This window comes from Pristis pectinata, chromosome 6, assembly GCF_009764475.1.
Source record: "Pristis pectinata isolate sPriPec2 chromosome 6, sPriPec2.1.pri, whole genome shotgun sequence".
NCBI classification, from domain to species: domain Eukaryota; kingdom Metazoa; phylum Chordata; class Chondrichthyes; order Rhinopristiformes; family Pristidae; genus Pristis; species Pristis pectinata.
This window is the reverse complement of record NC_067410.1, coordinates 20,610,846-20,625,485: the sequence shown is the minus strand read 5'-3', so window position 1 is coordinate 20,625,485 and position 14,640 is coordinate 20,610,846. Positions and strand designations below refer to the sequence as shown.

Genomic DNA, 14,640 nt, shown 5'->3' with positions numbered 1-14,640 from the left:
GGTCAAGCAGCATCTTTGGAGGCAAAAGGTATAAGCTGACATTTCAGATCTGGGCCCTCCTTTTCCCACACATCTGTTCTCGCCACCCCCCATCCCCACTCCTTCCCGCACAAAATAACAACAGAGTTCCCTTGGTCCTTGCCTTTTCAACCTGCCTGCTTCCATATCCAACATGTCATCCTCCACCATTTCTGGCAGCTCCAACATGATCCCACCACCAGTCATGCCTTCTCCTCCCTTCTCTCCTCTTTTTTTTCTCCCCCCCCCCCCCCCCCCCCCCAAATCCCCCTCTGCTGGGGCCTCTATCTTCGTGACTCCCTACTTCGTGACATCTACTCATCCCTCTCCATCCCTGGCACATTCCCCCACAGCCCCAGGAGGTGTAACTCCTGTCCTTTCACCTCTTACTTCATTGCCATCCAGGAATTTAAACAGCTATTCCAAGTGAGGCAGTGCTGCACCTCTTCCAATCTGACCTACTGCACTCAGTGCTCACAATGAGTCCTGCTCTGTAATCATGAAACCAAACACAGACTAGGCAACAATTTTGCAGAGCACCTGCACTTTATCCGCAACAGTCATTTCAAGCTTCCAGTTGCATGTCACTTTTAACTCTTTACCACTCACACACCTACCTGTCCTTGGCCTTCTCCATTGTTACAGAGAGGCCAAATGAAAATTAGAAGAACAACATCTCATATTCCACTTGAGTAGCTTACAACCCAATGATATGAACATTGAATTTTCCACAGCCCCAGTGCTCTCCTCCCACACATGCTCACTTGTCCATCTAGTTTTCTTTTCCTTTTGTTCACCTTTTGACATCTGCTTCCTTTACCTGGGTCCATCTGCCCATCATCCCCTCCATCTGGTTCCTCCTATCACAAACCAGCCTCCTCCCCCCACCCCTTTTACTGATTATATACTGGCAATCTTTCCTCTGAGTCGTGATGCAGGGTCTCGACCCAAAACATTGACTTACACCTTTGCCCTCCACAGATGCTGCTTGACCTGCTGAGTTCTTCCAGCGTTCTGTTTTTTTTTGTTCAAAGATGTGGTGCTGTTCTTTGAGCTTATGGTGGGCCTCATTATAATAGTGCAAGAAGCCACAGACAGAGATCAGAGTAGGATGGAGAATTAAAGTGAAAGCAGTTCGAAGTTTAGGATTTCCTCTGCAGATTTGAATGCCAGTGCTTTGCAAAAAGGTCACCCAATCTAAGTTTGATTTCTCCAACATGGAGGAGATCACATTGTGAGAACTGAATGCAGTTTGCGAGATTGAAAGAAATGCAAGTGAATTGCTGCTTCATCTGAAAGGGCTGTTTTGGTTACTCAATGGTGAGAAGGGAAGCAGTAAAAAGATGGGTGTTGCATCTGCTGTGGTTGCAGAGGCAAGTACACTGAGAAGGGGATTGCCTTTGTCACTATTTTACAGAGGCTAAGTGTCAGATCTTGCAACAACTCATACCTCCCACTGGACTATGACGCCACACTGACCACCAGGCTATTGTCTTCCATAAGACATGGACCTTGTACCCTCAGGAGGTCTTTCCTTCACAGGCTCCAGCAGGTGATCCTAGCCCTGCACAGTCCACATCTACCTCCTAGCCAGGATCCACAAAGACGACTTTGGGCAGATGCATTGTTTCAGCTTGCTCATACCCTACTTTCTTTTCTCCCCCTACCTTGGCTCCTTCCTTTGTCCCCTTGTCCAGTCCCATTTGTCTTTGCATCTGTGACAGCATCTTGATAGTATCCAATCTCCTGGTCCTAACTGGATCGTGTTTACGTGGATATACCAACCCTCTACACCTCAATCTCATACAAGATGGTCTTGAGGACTCTCCATTTCGTCCTTGAACTGAGGCCAAACTAGTTTTCCACCAAACTCCATATACCTGGCTGAATTCATTCTCGCATTGAATGTCCTCCCTTTTAACTCCAGTCACTTTTTCTAGATTGAAGGTGTAGCTATGAGATCTGGCATGGGCCCAAGCAATGCCTGATGTTTTGTGGGTTACTTAGAGCAGTCCTTGCTTCAGTCCTTCTTGAGATCTACTCCCTTAACTTTTTTCCAATACACTTGATAACTATATTAGTGCTGCATCGTGCACTTGTACAGAACTCAAAGATTTAATTACTTTCGCTGTCAACTTCCAATCTGATCTCAGTCCATTTCAGACTTCCCTTATTGGGTCTCTGACTAAAAGGCTAGGTTAATGATAAATATGCATTACAAGCCCATAGCTGAATATTCTTTGTCACATCCTGTAATAATTCCACTCCATTCTTCCTTTTCCAATGTCGTATTTGCTTTGATGCTGCCTTCCACATGTGTATCTGAGATATATTCCTCCTTCCTGAGCCACTGCTTCCCCTTGTCATGGTCTACAAAACCCTTTAGAGTCACAAAGCTATACAATATAGAAAACAGGCCCTTTGGTCCAACTTGTCCATGCTGACCAAGTTGCCTGACTGAGCTATTCCCATTTGCCGCCTTTTGGCCCATATCCCTCTAAACCTTTCCTGTCTATGCACCTAACCAGATGTCCTTTAAATTGTACTCGCCTCTACCATTTCCTCTGGCAGTTTGTTGCATATATGGACCACCCTCTGGGGGGGGGGGAATAATTGCCCCATGGGCCTCCTTTACATTGGAGAAACAAGATACAGATTGGGTGACCACGTTTGCAGAATACCTGCATTCAGTCCACAGAGATGACCCCAAGCTTCCAGTTCCCCATTACATCTCCATTCCATTCCCACTCCAACATCTATGTATGGCCTCCAGCACTGTTACAGTGAAGTCCAAAATAAACTTGAGAAACACCACTGCATATTCCTTCAGAGCATATCGTAGCCCATACCTCACGTGGGCCCAAGCGATGCCTGTCTTTTTGTGGGATACATGGAACTGTTCTTATTTCAGTCCCTCTTTGGATCCTCTCCCTTAACTCTTTTCTAGACTTTATCAAATTCAACAAAAGTTGTTTGCTTTTTGATTGCATCAGAACTAGCCAGTGAAGCTGGACATCATCCATCTGTAAAATTGACTGTTTTTCTTTCATCTCTAGCACAGCCTGACTTGCTGGGTACTTCCTGCAGCTCTGCATTTCAGTTTTTACATGCCCCTTTGTGTCTACTCCCTGTGTTTCTTTCACATGAATGCATCTTTAACCATGCCCATCATCATCAATATCTGGGAGGCACGGGCAACAAACGACACAACGCAAGCTATAAGTTTGGGTGAATACCACACTTAGCAAAATTCTGGAACTTGCTTCCTGACATCTGCACTGTGGGTCTGCCTTCAGCACATGGTGATTAGAGGCTTGGCTTCATTGATCTTTTGGGCTTTGGATGAAATGATATACATTATGTTCTTGAACATTAGTAACTATTTGCCTGGAATAGGAATACAAAATGAAAGTGGGTATTTTTTGTCAATTTTTTTCCCCAATTTCTCCCTGCACTGTGATGAAATAATATGTATCCTAGTAAAATATCAAAGCTTTCAGTAAGTTTGGATGATAGGTGTAAGTGGGGAGGTAATTGTGAAGCAAAATATTATTATTATTATTACTCATCCATTATGCATTTTCATTTGTTTTATGTATATCTTTTGAGGTTGGACTCTAGATTTGGGCAATGTAAACAATATTGAATTGCTCCCTTTTATTCTCGTTACTGTAGATGTTACCAACAGCAGTAGGATAGTGCTTTAAAATCAATTTAATATAGTAGGCTGTAGTTCCACTACAATTTATGATGCCATGTTGTTTACAGTTGGTTAAACATTACCATGATTTGTACCTTGGTCAGTAACTGTTGTGCAAATTGGTTTGGCTACTTTTAGTTTAAACTTGGTCTTCTAATCTGTTCTATGTGCATCTATCTAGTTTCAACAATATTGAGAGTAACTGAGAATCTGATCCTTTTATAGCTTTGTTCCTGGAAGTTAGAGCACTGTTTAATAACCTATTGCTTTCAGGATTATTACATGGCACCATTGTTAAGCTGAAGTAAGTTTCATTATACACAATGCAAATAACCTTACAGATATGAGATCATTTTGGGCAATATGACCACTCATAAATTGGAGTTAAATATATGGAAGGTTTATGTACTATTTCAATATGCTTTATAGGTAATTGTGTATTTTTTTTAAATCCTCAGGATTTTTGTCATTTTGATGTTTATGTACAAGAATCCCAGGCTGACACTCCAATATGGTACTGACTATGTGCTAACTTCAGAGAACATATTAAACTAAGGGTTCTGACGTTGTTTCAGATAATGGCGAGTTTGTTGCTCGTGCTTTGATCAATATTTATTGCTTAAACAAAATTACTGTGCTTACTGAAAGAGGAAGATATTTGGTGGTGGAATCTTATCGAAAGTTGTGAAAATTGTGAGGAATGTTCCATTGAATGTGGAGGCTGGTGGGGTGGAAGGTTAGAACCAAGGGCACCCTATCCTTACTCTTGTGAGAAGGAAAGTGGATGAGAGCAGTGACTCTCTGGTTGTAGCTCCCAGTGCAGGTGCTTTGCCTTGGAGAGGAGCAGTTTCTTGGATCTTGAGGTAGGAGTTGAGCAATAAAAGCTAAGTGAAATATAGTATTCTTGATGGGAGGGCCAATGCTTAGAAAGACAAGGAACTGGAACAGAATATCAAAAGGCAGATATTTCTGGAGGGAAATTTGTATATATTAAAAAAAATGGTTGCTTGTTAATTTGCTCACACTTTCAAATAATTTTAGTCTTGCTTCCATTTGTTTACTCAGTCCAGTACTTCTACTCCATAATGTACTTGCTAAGCTATTTCAATGAGTCAATGAGGTCCAAAAGGAGATGAATAAAATAAGTGTCAGTTTTAATGAATTACCATACTCCAGGAAGGCACAGGAGTTTCCTAAACTAATTAGTATTGATATAATGCCCTTAACTTAGTATAAAACTTGAGACATTTTGCAGGATTGTGATGAAATAATTTTTTCATCGAATCAGATATGTGTGAAAAATGCTCGATCTGGGATGCACCTCAAGTATCCTCCCTGTAGCTGCATCAAATTTTTTGCAGGTCAAATCAAACACCCTCAACGCCATAACTGTCCTGTGAAGTAGAGTTGTTTGCAAGAGGTAACTTGGCTTTGCAGATGGTGTTCCTGTGGTTTTGCCCCTGGACTCCCCTGCTGACAGTTGGATAGCTTATGCTTTTTTGGATCTTCTAACTGTTTCCAAATAGCTTTTATAATCAGATGCATTTCAGAAGAATTTAAATACCTATATTTTCTTGGGAAAAAATTTTTTTGGTTAACTGTGTTAAAACTTTAGACTAGCTTGTATTTTTTGCCAAACTGAATTCTGAAACCCCATTCAATTGATTGGGTCATTGTTCAGAGCTGATATAAAGCTGAGTGGTCAGATACAAAGCATTGGTGGCCCCTTAGTTCAGCATATCTATCTCCGTAGCAGACAGAAGGTCGGGTGTCCTGGCATCTCGCCTCCATAGTATTTGATAATTTCTGCATTGCTTTGTATAGATGTGAAGTCGAGAACATGCTGGCAGTTTTCTACAGAGCTACTGGCTGCAGTTCTGTATAATTTGGCCATAATTTAGTTGAAGGAAGTTTCTGCTTGGCTAGTGTTCAAAGCAAAGCAAAAAGGCCTAATGTTTGTAGTAGAATTGTTTGTCATCAGTGACATTGGAAACCAGTGTTTTATTGATGTTGCTGAAGGACCTGTTTCCATGCTGTATGACTCTCAGTGTAAGACCAATAAGTAATGCTGCACGAATAGGGTAAGAATGGAATCAAGCATGTGCACCTTGTGTAGCTGGATAATGGAGAGAACTAGAGGAGCATGATGCAGTCAGGTGTGTGTGTGTGAGAGAGAGATATTAAAGTCATTTTGAGGGTAGGTGGGAACCTTTTTCAGATTATTTGTCTAATGGGCCAGGGGAAAGGAGGGAAAGCCAGATCAATAGATCAGATTATTTCAGCCCAGGTAGCAGAAGTCCCTGAACTCCTTGCATTCCTTCTGTAAACTGAGGCTTGGGAACATATGTAACACAAGTATTTTAAAATTCATTCCTGGCTCTTTCCTGATTTTAGCAGCAAGATTTATTCGCAAACAAAGGAGGCACTATATTCGTGATACTTTATTAAAGTTATATCAAGGATAAAATATAGAAAGGAAGAAGAATACTTAAAATACAGAAGGAAGCAAAATAATACTTATCAACCAATCGACGAACTGATCTTGTATAATGCTGGAGGGAACCTCAGATGTCCAACAGCCTTTCACGCAGCCTTCTGTCTGTGTCTTAGCTCCCAGCCTAAGGGAAGGTCCCAATTTGCACAAAGAAGGTACCCCCTTTTATACCCCTCAAACTTAACTTTTATCCCAGTACTTTTCCATTCTTTAGGGGTACCAGCTTGTACCACCTTATCGCTCGTGACCTTCAGCCTAACCACCTAAATTAGAAACAAAGACAACAGGTTTGTAAAGAAGGAAACCTCCTCCACCTAATCTCAAGGATGTGCATCAGTACTCCCGTAAGTTCTCAAAACATACCCACATTCTGAGCTGACACCATTTTGTGTTACACACTACTGCACATACTAAGGAGGAATCAGAAATGACTTTTGGTTAATTTAACTCTTTCTTTACAACATTGTGGTGGGTTCAAGAAGACTGCTGACAGTAAAAGTAAAGGGACAAATTCTGGAAATCTGGATGATCTTAGAGTAGTGAGTGGTAAACCAGTTGTCCACTGTTCCAATTTATGTCTGTATCTCTGGTCTTGGGGTAGCAGAATTGAGTTCTGAACCAGAGAACATATGGGGATGAAAAAAAACCTTAATGGGTACAAGGAAATCAAAGGTGAGGTGTAGTTGAGCAAATTGATGGTCATAGAGATGCAAGTGAAAATGGGGCCAAGGTGAATTGTTGGGATTTCATTAAGTGCTCTTTCAGTGTTGGATGTAGGAGGAAGTGGTATGGAGTAAAGAATAATATGAGGAAGTGATCAAAAATAGTCTTCTAATCAAGCTAATTGTAGTAGTAGTAGCACCAATTGATATTGCAAGACCTAGGGAATGGATGAAATTTTTGTAGAGGGAGAAATTAAGAGCAAAGGAGGGTAGAGAATTTGGTAGCATTATAAGTTAAAATGGTGCTTCAAATTGTATTTGAGGGAAAGTATACTTGGCAGGGTTTGAAATCTAAGATTCTGATAGGGTAGACACTGAGAGGCTGTTTCCTCACACCGGAGAATCTGGAACAAAGGTGTGTATTCTCATAATGAGAAGTAATGTCATTTAGGATTGTTAAGAAATTTCTTCACTTAAGTAAAAACAGAAAATGTTGGAAACACTCAGCACATCAGGTAGCATCTGTGGAAAGAGAAACAGTTAACATTTTGGGTCAAAGAACCTTCAGAACTGGAAAAGAGAGTAAATGGGTTAGTTTCAGATAGTAGAGAAGTTAGGGGAGGGATGGGTAGAACAAGGACTATCTCTGATAGGGTGTGTCGGATCCGGTTATTTTCGAATCCGCAGGTTTTTTCAGGTGTCCAATAATGAGTTGAAAACAACTTGGTGCTTCACAAAGTTTTATTGGAAAAGTTTAAAACAAAGAAACAGTCACTGAGCACATGGCAGCTTTACTACTAGGAGATGAACCGAGACTAAAGGAACTAAAAATGAGCTAGGGGCGGGTGGTGGGGAGGGCGGGGATGAAGAGAGGGGCAAGAGAGCGAGAGAGAGCAAGATAAACGAGAATGACTGACAAAAAAAGACTCCTTCTGAGATAAGAGGTACTCCTTAGCTAACAATAGTCCACTCAGAAAACCTATTAGATACCTGTGGCAAAACCAGCCAATAAGAAAATGTGTATTCACCTGATGGACAAACCAATAAGCTAAAAAGCAGCCATTCCTTGTTAGCCATTTGAGGTGTATTAAACACTATACATGTTTTTTTAAAAAAAAGCTACTTAAAACAGTGGAATCCAACAGATGAGACCAGATGACAATGTGGCAATTAAGTTGCAGTTAGATTCTTTTTCTATTTAATGTGTTGCTGATAAGGCTGTGAGATGTGCTGAGCATGCCACACAGTAGAAGAATTTGATATCAAGTCTTGGAAATTGCACTGTGTCCATAGGGAAGTTGAGGTGCTCTTCCTCAAGTTTGCATTGATCCCTCTTGTAACGATATGGGAGGCTACAGATAGAAATGTGGAACAGGAGTGGGATAATAAAGTGGAAAGTGGCTAAAAGCTCCTGCAGATTGTGTACAGGTCCTCCATAAAGTGCTGGCCCAATGTGCATTTGATTTCTCCAGAGCAGAGGAGACTACATTGTGAACATGGAATGCAGTACACTACGTTAAGGTCCCAGACCTGAAATGTTAACTGTTTCTCTTTCCACACAGCCTGACCTGCTGAATGTTTCCAGCTTTTTCTGTTTAAATCCCAGATTTCCAGCATTTGCAATTAAAAATTATTTTTCGATCAACGCTGTTGTCTTCAGAAGTCTCTAGAAGGCTGTGGATACTCAGTTAAGTATATTGAAGACTCTGATCTTTTAGATGTTCAGATGTGTGTAAAGGGAAATGAATGTGGAGAAGGTGAGAAAATAGAAGTAATGTTGAGGACCAGCCATTATAATCTTGTTTTGGTTTGGCCTGCTCCTGACCCTGTTAAGTTCCCAAAAATGCAAGTTGCTTGGTACAGATGATGAGGGTAGAAAGTTTTCATGCTTTTGAGAGTTTAAGAATGGAAAAAAAATTAAATGATCTGAATTGGACTAAACATATTGAGAAGCTCCAAGAATGTGTTAGGGAGCAAGGGAATGGATCAGTGAATGATTTGATAATTGGAGACTGCACTGAAACTGTTGAAAGGGATTACTAGGGAGGCATAGTACATCATTCCTCAGGGTAGAGTCTGTTAAGGTTGTGATGGAATCATCTGTAGTAGTTTATGATTAGCAAAAGTTTTTGTTTACAAGAGGATGGTCTTTCTGAGATTTGGATCAGGCATCACATAGGAGAATTCACTGGGTCAGCAGCAACTTGGATGAATTGGATGGAAAGATTACAGCCCCTGCACCCTCCTCCCCTGACTTCCTCCAGTCAGGTATGTTGAGGAGGGAGATTGAGAGAGTAGGATAGAGGAACTGGGGTTGCATCTTGTTAGGGGATGGTGATCAGTGCTTTGATCCCTCCAGGTTATACCAAGAGATATAGAGGGATGCTATGGGTTTAATCAAGATGTAGGCTAGCCTAAAAGTATCAATAGAGTAGGAAGATCAAGAAATATTGAAGGTTTTAAGGTGGAGATTTAGGAGTGTGGAGAGGGGAGAAACAAAAGGAGGCATGATGATGAGAGAGATCTATAAATTCGCCGATGACGACAATGTTGTTGGCACAATCTCAGATGGTGACGAGGAGGCGTACAGGAGTGAGACAGATCGGCTGGTTGAGTGGTGTCACAACAACGACCTCGCACTCAACGTCAGGAAGACCACGAAATTGATTGCTGACTTTGGGAAGGGAAAGTTGGGAGAACACATACCAGTCCTCAATGAGGGGTCAGCGGTGGAAAAGGTGAGCAGCTTCAAGTTCCTGGACATCAATATCTCAGAAGATCTATCCAGGGCCCAACACATTGATGCAGTCACAAAGAAGGCATGCCAGCATCTCTACTTCTTTTGGAGTTTGAGGAGATTTGGTATGTCACCAAAGATTCTTGCAAATTTCTAGAGATGTACAGTGGAGAGCATTCTGACTGGTTGCATCACTGCCTGGTATGGAGGCTCCAATGTACAGGATCGCAAGAGGCTGCAGAGAGTTGTAGACTCAGCCAGCTCCAGCACAGGCACAATCTTCCTCACTATTGAGGGTATCTTCAAGAGGTGGTGCCTCAAGAAGGCAGCATCCATCATTAAGGACGCTTACCATCCAGGACATGCCCTCTTCTCATTACTACCACTTGGGGAGGGGGTACAGGAGCCTGAAGACCCACACTCAATGTTTTGGGTACAGCTTCTTCCCCTTTGCCCTCAAGTTTCTGAATGGCCTGTGAACACCACCCCATTATTCCTCATTCACACTATTTTTTTTGTAACTTGTAGTAATTTTTATGTCTTGCTCTGTACTGCTACTGCGAAACAACAAATTTCATGACATATGCCTGTGATAATAAATCTGATTCTGAGAGTGTAGTTCAGGAGGAAGAAACAAGATAGGAAATAAGCAAAGAGGTTGAAATATGTTTAGTATGGGTCCCACTAATTAGATTTTTTTTTGATGACCATGCACTAAAGCTTGATAGTGCAGCTAGAAAATGTGAGAATTAGACTTGATGATTGTGAAACTAAAACAGCGTTGTTCATTTTAATTTGCACCTCAGTACTATAAGCCAAGATGTACCTGACTAACTTGAAACCCACATTATGATTTTATTTTTCTATCTCTTTGCATAATTATTGATTTTTATTTTCAACAATGTGACTATGGATGGTCAAAGAATACTGTTCTACTTCCTTCTTCTAAATTATTAAATTTAAAAATAACAAACAGGTGTTCTGCAGAAGACTATGTTTCATTGCGAATACAATTTAATGTTTGGACCTTTCCTTGTAAGAGGCAAAGCCAAATTAATAAACTTGTTGTTTCCTAGCATTAAACATGCAGATAAAAACATTTTTAAAAAAACCAAAGCCAATTTCTGGGTTTTTTTTGCGGTGCCTATTACTGCCATTTAATCCTTTATAATTACTAATGAGGAGTGAAGTTCTTATTTTAAGGACCTAATAGGAAATTGGCCTATTCCAGTCAGGCTTTTGGAATGTGTTTCTGGTCTTGCTTGTAGCTATAAAAGTAAGCAAAAATATTTTCACAACAATAACTGAAGCAAGAGAAACACTCTTGGTTGCCATTTCAACCCACGACTTGCTCTTTCTCTTCCTCTTCCACACCTCCTGAGAGGTGGCATTAAGTTGGAAAATTTTCTGCAGAAGTTGTGAAAGATGCCTTGTAATTTTAGTCTTGATCTCTAGCGCACAGTGATTGCAGTATAAACATCTAGCCAAATATGTACTCTAATTTTGGTGCAAAAATCATTATATCAATGATGTAAATTCTATTAAATCCTTTGGACAATATTGTGCCAGTTTGCCAACATGTTTTGCATCCTGGTCTTTAGCCAAAGAGTTGTTGGGTTGAAGCTCTGCACTGTTGCCTGAGTGGTACTGAGCGAGTGCTGCATTGGTTTTGTGCATTGGATAGACTGCCTATTGAGGAGCGTTTTATGAAACTTGTAGCCCTTTTTCAAATTATAGAGAGGTCAATTATTGCCTTGGCTAATGTGCTCCAGTCAGAAATATTTACTAGTTGTCAAATCAAAAATCTTGTTACTACTAAACCCAGTTTTTAATCAGGGTTGAATTCTTTCTTTGTACAATCTAGTGAAATATTCCTTCCCTGATCAGCATATTTGTTACATATTTAATTTAGATGGGATGCTGGCACTGAGCATTTAAATATAAAATAGTTCTTCCCAGAAAGTTGTTATGTGTAGTATACTTTGCTTAATTTTTGAATGTTTTCATTTTTTTCTCATTCATGTATTTTTTTGTTAAATGAGTTTCAATGCTGCTTCCTTGGGAGAACCATTTATCACATTCTGCCAAGTTAATATTCTCTCTTTTAGCCTAAAGCTCTGTTTTCTAGCTCCTATTCATATTTTGGCATCAGTTCCATGCACCAGTTGTGCAAAAGATTTTTTGTGCAGTGTTCCCTCACTCCTACTGTTCATAAATTTTAAGCTTACTTTCTAAAATAATGTTTTTCCATCACCCCTCTGGCAGTGATAAAGAATTCTAAAGTGGGTGACAGAAGTTACTGCCACATTGTGTAATGAGCTTTTTCAAGTTGTGGTGGAATCCATTGTACAAATGTAAAAACAAAGCAGGCTTTTTTTCTGAAAAAACCCCCCCGCAATTAATTGGGTTTAAAATGTTGACTATTAAAAGATGGGAGAGGTTTTGTATTTATTTAAGCATTGCTACAGGATATCAATTTGCATTTCATGGCTAGTATTTATATTAAAATCCCTTGTAGAGCAAGAATGTACATCAAACTTTAAGTTGGTTTAAAGTCAAGGTCCAGAAATTTAGAGGCTTTCTTTTCATTCGACAAAATTGGAAATATTCCTTTTTGTATTTCGATAGTACAGAAACTGAACATTTGTTAAAATTGTTCTAGATTGTGAAATTGCCATTAAAATTCCAGCAAATAGTCCGAAGAATTTCTGATGGGGGTACAGAAGGAAATAGACTTTGCAGATTGGCATTTGGAGGCAGCCTGCTTCAATCCTATTAGGAAGCAGAATTAGAAAAGACAATTAAGTTATTTTTCATTAGAGATTTTTTCCAAATATATGTAATGGTCAATGTACAGAATGTAAATGGTGAGATTTTAATAAATATTGCAACTGTAAAGCACTTGTTCTGAACATTTTAAAGGTCACTGGAAAGCTAGAGATAGTGGAATCTGCATTATCTGTTATAATAAGCAACAGCTCTCCCCACCAAAAAAAACATAAAGCAGGTAATTGTATTTTTATATTTATTAAGAACATGAAGATGTTACAAATAACCAAACTGAAATTCAAAATAAAATTATGGACAATGACAAATTACATATATAGCATGTTTTTTACAAATGGAAAGAAACCTGTCTCAAAGACTAATCTAATGATAATGAAGGTATGTAGAATTTTTCCTGCAAACATTGGGAGGTGATTGGAGTACTCGGGCTTCACTGTTAATTGATATAAGGTAATCTAATTATCAACTAATTTGGGCATAATAAAAACTTGGCTGAAGAATCTCTATGCAGAGAAACTGATTATCATGGAAATTATTTACCTGATAGGATATCCTAAAAATTTAGATTATGGCAATAATGTTTGTGCAGTGTACAACAGGAAAGGATCATATTGTTACCTTGAACAAAGATTAAAGGAGGGGGAAGTAATCTGATACTTTGCATTGGACTGTCATCCTTCCATTTCTTTTCCCTTACTTGCACTGATCACTGATTCATGAATTTATCCTAATGCATTTGGAAGTGGAATTTTATATCCTAGGTAACTTAGATGTTATCTGCATTGGATTACTGTAAATCTGTTCAGAGTTCCAACCAAATTTCTGGAAGAAATTTTAACAAAAGATGGAACTGTTTGATTAGTGGAAATGTGCAGTCTTTAGGTAAATTGGGACTTTGACTTTCGTTGTGTGAAATTTCAGCCAAGCACCATGGCAGGATGGGATGAGTTAATTTAAAAAAAAATACACGAGACTTAAAAACACTTGAATGTTTAAAGGAATTGAAGAACTTCCTGCACCGGGTCCAGCCTGATGGAGGAAAAAGAAAATAAATGCTGGAATACTTGGCATGTCGGGTAGCGTCTGTGGAGAGAGAAGCTGAGTTAATGTTTCAAATAAATGACCTTCAGCATTTCTGATGTAAGGTCATCCAGCAATGAGATTAACTCTCTTACTCTTCTGATCTGAATATTTCCAGCACTTTTTTTTATTGATTTCTGGTATGCTGCGTTCCATAGTGTCTAATATTAAACTGCAGCTAAAGGAATGCCAGGCATGGATACCAGCAGGATGGAGGATTCACATTTATGCATGTGTCATATCTTGAATTTGCCTGCAGTTGTGCCAATTGTCTTTGCAGTGAACAAAGTTCACTTTCCACAAAATAAGTGACAGAAACTAAATTATGTAAATTCCAACTTTCCAAGAACTTATTAAACTGTGTACTTGCTTTTCCAGCTTAATGCAGAAATCTTGCATCTTACTTGTGATCAGATTTCAAAATCGGTGACAACATTTCAAAATTACTTCATTGTCATAGAGTCAGAGTTGTTCAGCATGGGAACAGGCCTATTGGCCCAACTTGTCGTTGCTGTTAGATGCTTTAGGATATCCTGAAAGGGATGCTAAAAAAGGCAAAGCAAGCCATTATTGTGTTTGGATACATCTGGCTTGCAAATTGAAGATTCTGTTGATGAATGGGGCAGTCATTTGTTGAAAGACAGATTTTTTCAGTAGAATTTTATGCACACAAAGCAATTCAGATAGTATTTACTTTTAGTAAAGTTGTACTATGACTTGAAATTTATTTAAATTGAATAAATTTCAAGTCCTACAAAACCAAATGTGCAAATTATCTAGTTTCTAATCGTATCAATAAGATTTCATTAAGCTGGCTATAAGATAAGATTTCTTTACTAGTCACATGTACATCAAAACAGTGAAATACATCTTTTGCATAGTGTTCTGGGGGCAGCCCGCAAGTATCATCACACCTCCAGCGCCAACATAGTGTGCCCTCAACTTCCTAACCCATATGTCTTTGGAATGTTGGAGGAAACCGGAGCACCCAGAGGAAACCCACGCAGACACAGGGGGAATGTACAAACTCCTTACAGATAGTGACTGGAATTGAACCTGGGTCGCTGATGCTGTAATAGCATTACACTAACCGCTACGCTGTTATTTTTCTAGTGTATGTGTATTTAAAAGATTTGAAAACTACAAGCTTGCTGAATTACTG

At 39.5% G+C, this 14,640-nt stretch overlaps 1 protein-coding gene across 3 annotated transcripts in view; it reads left to right on the top strand.

Moving 5' to 3' along the window:
* iqsec1b (IQ motif and Sec7 domain ArfGEF 1b) overlaps positions 1–14,640 on the top strand; it is a 404,551-nt gene that overhangs the window by 21,142 nt on the left and 368,769 nt on the right. The window lies entirely within an intron of this gene.